Below are 9,101 nucleotides of genomic sequence, written 5' to 3'. Positions count from 1 at the left end.
ACATTGCAATTCTTCACCGGACTGCCAGTACACTTCACATTGGGGGAACATTTATTAACCATGGATTGATTAATTAAGAACGGAAAGAAAGAAGCGGCAGGCCGGGATACTCGATATTGGCATCCGTTTTGCTACCCAGCGCATTATTATGCAAACTTCCTATAGAGTGGTTATGTGTCTTGCATGTGTGTCTGTAAACCAAGAACTTTGGGTAGAACTATACTTATCTTACAAATGGTTGCAGGACTGTGGAGGCTGTAGGGCTGCTTAGGAATGGTAGAATCCCTGGACATGTGTTCAACCTTGCTGCATCAGCTCCTTGGTGTTTTCACGGCATCTTTACAGATGTGTTGGGTGAGTAAAGCAAGCAAGTTTCAACACAAGAAAAAGTATAATATGGCAGCACCTCTTGTGCGTGCCTTACATCCCAAGTATATCAAATATTTATCTTGCACCTTGTGGCCTGTAATTTTTAAAGAGACACTTCTTTTTGCTTTATATTTGAGTCTTGATGCTTCGACAGCAATGTATTTGTGTTTGACAGCAAGTGTTCTTGAACAAATAACTGATCTCAATAATGACAAAACACCCTTCATTCTTGGTCCTTAGCATAAGCTAGCACATATCTGTAGCAGATTCAATTATTCATTTTTTGCTGGGATGATAATGGGCAAGTAGCAAAGGCAAGTTCAGATTGGAGTGGTCGGTGACGTCTGTTTAGGCTCTGCCATATTGCTTTGCAACCAGAGTTTAAATGGGGTCATGTGGCCACATATACAATGAAGCCACATGACGTGCATTCTAAATGAGATTACCATATCACATTTCACTGCATCTTAGTATGTGCCAAACAAATGCAGATATCATTAGCTTGCCACTATAAAGGGATCCTAAACCAACACAAGGTTGAAATTTAGTCGTGGTGTTGCAGCTGTGTATGACTCTACAATGGATACATAGCCGTGATAATTTGTCTATATGTTGTCGCAATAGTAATGTTACACACATTGTACGATACAAAAGAGGTCCTCGCTTATTTCGCTTTTTTCGCTATGCTTCTTTCTTGTCTCTTCTTGCCATGTGCTCCTCCTCACTGTACAAGGAGCAAGAGCAGTGGGCATACAAACACGTATTTAAAAAAAAATGTTGTAAGGTGAGCACTGAGAAGCTGAACACTTCCAAAAGGCTCAAAGAGGTAAAGGTATTGTTTCTAGCTACTTTTTGGGCACCCATAGCTAGTGGTGCTGCTGCAGTTAAAAAATAAGTTGAATGTTAAAAATTAATTGGAGATGGTTTGGCACCCATAATTGCACTTACATACAGAACTAGGTTTCAATGCGTAAGCAAAATCTGTTTACTCTAAATCAATCCTAATGATATCTGAAATTCAGGAAATATTCACAGAAAAGCTCAGGAAAAGGCTAAGTGGTTGCCCCTTGAATGTGAAGGAGATACCCTTCTTCTAAAAGGTCAATAGACAGTCTAGTAGTCTCGATATTACATGCACTATAAAATATTCTGGTGTGGTGCTTTTCATGCATGTTATAATGAGAGGGGTTTTTAATAGAACTGTTGTCACTTTGCCCTGCATTGCTAAAATTGTTCACATAGTTATAATACATGAATCACTTTATGCCTTTTGATTTCATGCAAATGGTTTGCTTACCCAGTCGGTTTAACTTGATTTGGATAAAATCATAAATGCTCTAAATTTTTTTTCTATACAGCACGTTTATTTTTAAAATACGCGACCATTGATGTGAATGCAGTTGGTGGCGTGCTTGATTAATCCTTCACTATCACCACTCTAACTACACCTGCTACAGTGCATAGTGTGACAAAAGTAATGGTACTTAACATTACTGGCAGCATACACTTTTATGTCTCAAAATAGGTTAAAAAGCCTGGTAAAAATGTGTGTACGTTTTTTTTTCGCTCCAGCTAAATATTTTGGTCTACTCAAAGTAGCTTCCACTCTTTTAAGTTCCTCAAACTTTTAGGTGTTCAAAAGAAGTATCAATGCCATATGCTTTCTTTGTCAGCCTACTCACCACTCTAATAATGAGAATTACCCGACAACATTACCCAGTAAAATAAAGGGATGTTATAAAAAGTAATGTCAATTCAATTGTCAAAAAACGTTGCCAAGTTACGTTTTTGTTCACTTTTCTTTTCACAATTTTGTTAAAGTTACTTTTGATAACATCCCCTATAGTTTGTTTGGCATCATTTTCTGCTAGTTCTCATTATAATGTGTTCAACAAAGACAACAAACCCTTAAATTTATAGTTCTTTCCTTTACTCATGAATCTGAAACAGTGAATCTCAGTAATCTTAGCGGTGTGTGACTTGTTTTGTTTTTTTTGATCAGTTGTGCATGTGTTCAAGTACATGCATTTAGGTGGGAGGGCGAACTATTGCCTCCTCCTGTGACTAGCAGATTTTCTGAGAACGGACAGATGCATAATGCTGCCAAAGAAGTATAGGGATATTGGAAGTAATCGTAACGTAATTGCAATCTTAATGTAATTGCCAGTAGGCAAAAAAAGGTGTCCCACACTCGCCATAATGATAACAGGCAGCGCTGACTGACTCTTCCATGTATAAATGCACATATATACCGTACAAAATGGAAGAGGGATAGCCGCCATGGTAGCTCAGTTGATAGAGCATCGGACATGTTATTCGAAGTTTGCAGGCTCGGTCCCTGTACAGGGCAGGTTATCTTTTTTTTTTCCTGCCCCGCCACGGTGGTCTAGTGGCTAAGGTACTCGGCTGCTGACCCGCAGGTCGCGGATTCGAATCCTGGCTGTGGCGGCTGCATTTCCGATGGAGGCGGAAATGTTGTAGGCCCGTGTACTCAGATTTGGGTGCACGTTAAAGAACCCCAGGTGGTCAAAATTTCCGGAGCCTTCCACTACGGCGTCTCTCATAATCATATGGTGGTTTTGGGACGTTAAACCCCACAAATCAATCAATATCTTTTTTTCCTTCTACTTTTCTTTCTTCACAATTACAACACTTCTATTCTTCTTTTCTGGTGTAAAAAAGGTACCTTATAATCTGAAGAGGCAAACAGAATGTGCCAGTGTACGAGTTAGCTCTTGTAGTGGTTACAAGTAAGATATGTTTTGAAGAATAAATAATTCTGCCACTTGCCTAAAGAATGGCTACAGGACATGGCGCTGGATGCACTTTGTTATTTTTGAATCAAGCTATCTTGTATTCTATTTTTATAAATTACATGGGATACACATGACGGTATCACACACTTTAACGCCACAAAGATTATGCAGCGAACAATGTTATAAATGCGAAATTGCATAAGGATAACGTGAAAACTGCACCCTCAACGAGAATGTACAGAAAGCACAGGGTGCAGGCGTTTCCTTCTGCCCGTGCTTTTCAAGTGCGAGCTGTTTTCACCTTGTTCTGACCAACTAACTAGATTGAGATGTGTTGTTATAGTGCAAGAGGATGCTCCACGGGAAACTAGGTTTGTCTCAAAGTCTGTGTGTGTCTTTCAACCTATATGGTGCCCGGTTCAAGAGTTCATGCAGACCAGATCGTGTAAAACAGGACCGTGTAAAATGGACCGTGTAAATAAAATAAAATGGACCATGTAAATAAACAGGATCGTGTAAAATGTCGTTTTCGTGTGCAACTGTAGTTGTGGTTGTGCTGAATGACCTTTTTTATATACACTACATAACAAACTTGCTTCTTTAGAGTCGAGTGCATCTTCGGATCAATTGTAAATGTTTGCATATGCGAGGCCTTAAGTTTTATAAAAAATTCCTCAGTGTGCCACGAGGAAATGTGTGTTCAGCGAAAATTTGTATATCATTATATACAACTCTTAAAGCCTCGTCTACAACTTTATGCAGGTTGACCTTGAGCAGAAAACGAGGAGCGGCAGCAGCCCCCAGAAAAGAGCAAGCACCCTCCAAGCTCCCGAAGCTCTCTTCGACAGGAACAGCAAGGTCACTGTGTGGCATTGAAAACCATTGCAAGGAATGCCTTATCAGTACACTGTGCTGCTCTTTCATCGCAGAAGACGAAGTTGACCACTCCAGAGGAATTTCACGCTGTGTATTGTGAGTGCTTCAGTGGTTTCGTTTTTGTCCAGCCAGCAGTTCAGAAATCATGTGTCAGATTCAGCCAGGATGGCTAGAGGGAGTCGGGCAGGCATGTTTGGACATTTGTCTAGCCAAGTAGTGCCAATTTTCGCACTGGTCCTGTTGGAGTTACTGCCACAATCACAGAAGCTACGTCACCTCTCTAAATGTACAGATGTGTCGGGGAAGATTAGCTGCATTAGGTTTTTCTATAATTGATAGCTGCCAGCATTCTTCATTATACAGGAGTTTTGTTCCTCACTTATGGGTCTAAAGCCCTCTACAGAAAAAATGCAACACGTCTACTTCCAGAAGACTCCAAGGCCCTACTTGTAGGTTTTTTCGGCTTGTATCATAAGCACCTCGTTTGGGGTACATGAACATTCTATAAACATGTACAGCGAAAATTTTGGGTGGCTGGTCGCTTTGTCGTTATCTTGTTCCTCGCAGTATTCTTAAGCATGCTGTGCATTACGTTGTCAATCTGGTTCATGTGCATAGAAGACATTACGAAGTTTCAAGCTACGGTATAAAAAGCCTGGAAGCAAGCTATCAATAATTTTTTAACAGAGTTGCTTAATCTGATACATGATACATCACTAAACTTTCGTGCGTATTCATCAATGTAAGCTCGTCTTAGTGTTATCCAAAATGAAGATGTGAGTCGACAGATGGAAACATCTAGTGGGGTAATCAGGGTGAACAGTAGAAGTGCTTCAGACAGGCTGGCCGATGTTGCGATAGGAGGACCTATTTTTTAGAAGTCACCTTGTCATCCTTGGCGTGTTAGTTTAAATGGGGTCAGTAATGACATCATCTTTTGGTATAGGCGTGTGTGCCTGTTGGAAATGTTCGTCTGAAAAAAGAAAAAAAACCTATAACGCAGAAGAGTGCAGCCCTTGCTTCTTTTCAAGTTAGGTTGCGCTGATACAAAGTGCTCTCCTGTCGGAGGTTAGGGGTAAGGGAAGCAAAAAAAAGATAAATGATAGAAAAGAAGAAGAAAGAAAAGGGGAATGCAAAGTAAAAGTAGTGCTACACTGCTCCTACTTTGCATCCTTCCTTTTCTTCTTTTTTTTCCCTTGTTTTCTTTTTTCACCTTTTTTGTTACATTTGCATTGTCCCATCTAGTTCATGAATCAATGACACATGGCTTTGCTATAGCAAAGATGCTTATGTGGTGTTGGATTGAACAGTGCATTGTACTTCATTTAGTTAATTACAGACTGATCAGTCTTGCAATAAGTGCTTCCTGCCTATCACCACACATGTTCAATTGAAAAGTTTGTGCTTGGCTCTTAGTATGCTGGTATATAGCTTGTGTCTTGGGCTACTCAAAATGAATGTTAGTTTGCTGCTGTTTATGGTAATGAATTTATCCAACATGAAAATATCTTGCCTTGTGAACTTTGTCGGACCTGCCTTTTTTTTTCTTTCCTATGCAGGCATTGTATGTGAGGGAGGCAGTAACAGAGAGATGATAGCTTGAGCTTCGGAAGAATAAATGCTGGCAGTGAGGCAATTACGCATCAAACATCCCAGCCATTTTGCCAACCGTCCTAAATGTGTTTTGAAAAAAAAAATATTGTGCTCATTTACTGTATTTTTCTGAAAACAGCAAAATGCTAAAGTATATCGCAGAGAACAAAATATTAGGCCACGTTGGTGCCTTCTGGACTTCCCAGGATATCGTCTGGGTGTTGTTTGTAAAAAGTAAAGTGTTTCAAAAATACTGCCTCTTCTACACCAAATTCGGTGTTGGTATTAAGTAAAGGTGATTGTGTGTAGTGCATGAAGCTCAGTAATATTAGTGCAATTTTTTCGCCACATCAAAAGCAAGGAAGCAGTTCTCTTTATATGGCAAGTTATATGATTACACTTTGTCTTAAAGTAGAAATGAATTTTTGAAGTTTTCTTATGATGGCTGTTTTCTGCATTTGATGTACGACAGCTTCCGTTCCAAAGTTCCCCATGGCCCTCAATAGGAGACTTCAGAAATCATTTTCCTCATTTAAACAAAAATTGTAATGATAACACTTGCCTTGTAACAAGAACTGTTTATTTTCTTTCAACTTACATATAAAAGTAATTTTCAATTAGACAAACACACAGCTCAAATTGCATCTCAATGTGGACAAAAACGATTATATAGTGATATTTGTAATCTGGACCTAACAGTATTTTTTTTTGTAAAATATAACTTCTGTGCAGTGAGTATTTGTGGCTCAAATATTCATACAAAATGCAGTATTGCCATACAAGAAATGCAAACGATAAACAGTTTGGCTGAATTCTTCAAAGCCTATGTAGCAGAAAAATTGCACTAATGTTACTTGACTTCAAATACTTTAAGAAGCATCTTTAGTTAATATGTAGATCAAATTTGATATGGCAAGAAAAAGCGGTACTTTGAAATTTTTCTCACAAATAACACCCGCACGACATTCTGCGAAATTCTGAAGGTACCTACGTGACCACTACTCTTTTCTCTTCAAAACATTTCTGCAAATAACTATTTTCAGAAGAGTAAATTACCATCATTTTTAAACTATACATCTGTGATGGTCGCCAGGCAGTATGGTTTGTATGTTTGGTGTAGAATAGCCCAGTGCAAAAAACAACAAATGGCTGAGCATCCTTTGACGCTCGGGCAATTTCGAAAGCATTTGTTTGTTAGCAGCAATTCAGTTAAGCCCTTGTCTTTATGCTTAGGCCCAGAAACAAAACACAAGTAACTAAAGTAGTCCTAAGAGTCATGTAGTCTCACTGTTCCAAGGCTTGTGGAGCCTAATTTAGTGCAAGCTTCACCATTTTTTAAAAATTCAGGTTCAACCAACAGGTTTTGGAGGCACAGTGCATTTTCAGCTAACTTGTTTCACACCAGTTACTTGGATAAAAAGCGGAAAGTAGAGGTAAAAATACCATTTTAAAGGCATTGTAGGTAATAACAAAAAGGACTGATTTCTTTTTTTGTGTGTTGCTTTGCCTGAACGCTGTGCTTTTTGTGGTATAATTCATTGTCTAGTGAACATAGGCCTTAAAAACTAACATTAGCCATGTTGAGGTCGATTTCTTGGTTATAGTCATAGTAGCCATATAAATAATTATGACTTCAAACTTGATTGTTCTTTTGAAGATTTTTTCCTTGCATAATGATATTTGAGAGTCTTAGTCAATTTTGTTATAAGAAAACGTGATGTCATAATAGGGTCACTTTTTGTAGAGTCGTTCAGTTCTACCTTACCTTTTACATTCTTAATAGAGCAGTTATTTTCAATATCGGTATTTAAAATGGAATGAGCATGCTGTATGTAGTAAGGTGTAAGCACTTACAAATAGCACATGCACCCAACTTTTCTGTTGGCAGTTTATTTGTGTTATTCTTGATTTATATGTGGGGTTTCACGTCCGAAAACCACTATATGATTATGAGAGACGCCGTAGTGGAGGGCACTGGAAACTTCGACCACTTGGGGTTCTTTAACGTACACCCAAATCTGAGCACACGTGCCTACAGCATTTCTGCCTCCATCGGAAATGGAGCCGGGGTTTGATACCGCGACATGCGGGTCAGCAGCCGAATTTCTGTTACTCTTGCTCCCCTATATGTGTGCAGTTCGGTTATAGTTATTTGGCTTGCACAGATATTTAATGGCACCTGCCTGGTCCTGCTTGCTTTCATGGTGATTTTAACCTTCATAAGTTGCATAGGTTTAACTCTCAAAATTGTTCAAGATGCCAATTTTGTGCACAAACTCTATAGTATAAAGGCAGCAGATGTACATGAACACACAATTAAATGAACATTGAGAGCTTTCACTTGCAGTTCCTAAAGTTTTACTGTGCAGGAAGCGTTTAAATCATAATTTTATAAGGACATATTAATCGATTATCTCTACCATTGAAAATCGTGACAACCTAGTTATTTTCACTGTGATAAGCATGCTGTTTTTTTGATGTGGCAGAACTAATTTATACACTCATTCCTTCTATTATTCACATATGCATAACATGAAGGATTGTGTGCTTTAAATTTTCAGTTTCATTCTGTGTGTTATATTTCTTGTGCATGTAAACTATTGTGCTAACATGTGTCTCTGACATTATTTGTGCCAATTATTTTCATTTCCAGGTGCCAATGAAGGACACATAAATTCTATCGCAGTGACCTTCGAAATTTACAGTGGTGCCGGAGCCTCAAGCAGCATTTCGCCGATCTCCACAAGGCATTCATGAGATAAACACAGCGCCACACTTTCACAGTGCTATGATTATTATTTATGTTTAAACATTTCGTTCTAAAATTGCTGTTACATTGTGTCATCATCCTGTGGCTTAGGTGGAGCTCGTGAAATTCCGGTGCAGTCACCTCATTTGTGTACGATCAACACTGCAATGTCACTATTCAAAGCTGGAGCATACAGACAAATAAAAAAACATATTGATTGTAGCAGGGCTGATGTGTATATTAATGCTTCTCTATTGATAATAATAACTTTATAAGTTCTTTAAGTCTTGCATAGAACACTGCATTAATGTGTTGCAATGTAACCACCATTTATGATCGCTAGCATGTTTAGTAGTTTTGTAATGTATTTTATTTAAAAGGTAATTTTGCTTCCGCATCACGACAATTAGTAAGATGCCGATGATTCAATCCCTCATCATGCACATTTAAGAAATATTGTGATTTGTACACAGTATTGCATGTACTCAAGATGTGGACGTCTATTCAATTTACACATTATATTGCTTTGCACTAGATTCAGACGTAAGATGCACACATTTCAGTTTTTCCGCATGATACGTCTTTCCATAAGATGCGGAGTCCGCATCATACGTCTTATGCGGAGTCCGCATCATACGTCTTCCATATTCCAATAATTCCGTATGTGAGGTCTCCGCATCTTACGGAACGTTTCAGTAGGGCTACCTTTTTCAGCCCGGCTGTTTGCCAAAATGAACTAGGTGTCGATAACGCAGCGG

At 38.8% G+C, this 9,101-nt stretch overlaps 1 long non-coding RNA gene across 1 annotated transcript; it reads left to right on the top strand.

Annotated features, from left to right (window-relative positions):
• The first annotated feature begins 243 nt into the window (after positions 1 to 243).
• On the top strand, positions 244 to 8,883 carry LOC142817897 (uncharacterized). The gene is made up of 3 exons (XR_012895412.1): positions 244 to 354; positions 3,888 to 4,097; positions 8,248 to 8,883. It is a non-coding gene; the product is annotated as an uncharacterized LOC142817897 (long non-coding RNA).
• Positions 8,884 to 9,101: the final 218 nt, after the last annotated feature.

The sequence above is a fragment of the Rhipicephalus microplus genome, chromosome 5, assembly GCF_043290135.1.
Source record: "Rhipicephalus microplus isolate Deutch F79 chromosome 5, USDA_Rmic, whole genome shotgun sequence".
Taxonomy (NCBI): domain Eukaryota; kingdom Metazoa; phylum Arthropoda; class Arachnida; order Ixodida; family Ixodidae; genus Rhipicephalus; species Rhipicephalus microplus.
Note: the sequence above shows the minus strand (reverse complement) of the source record. Positions and strands in the feature narration are given on the sequence as shown.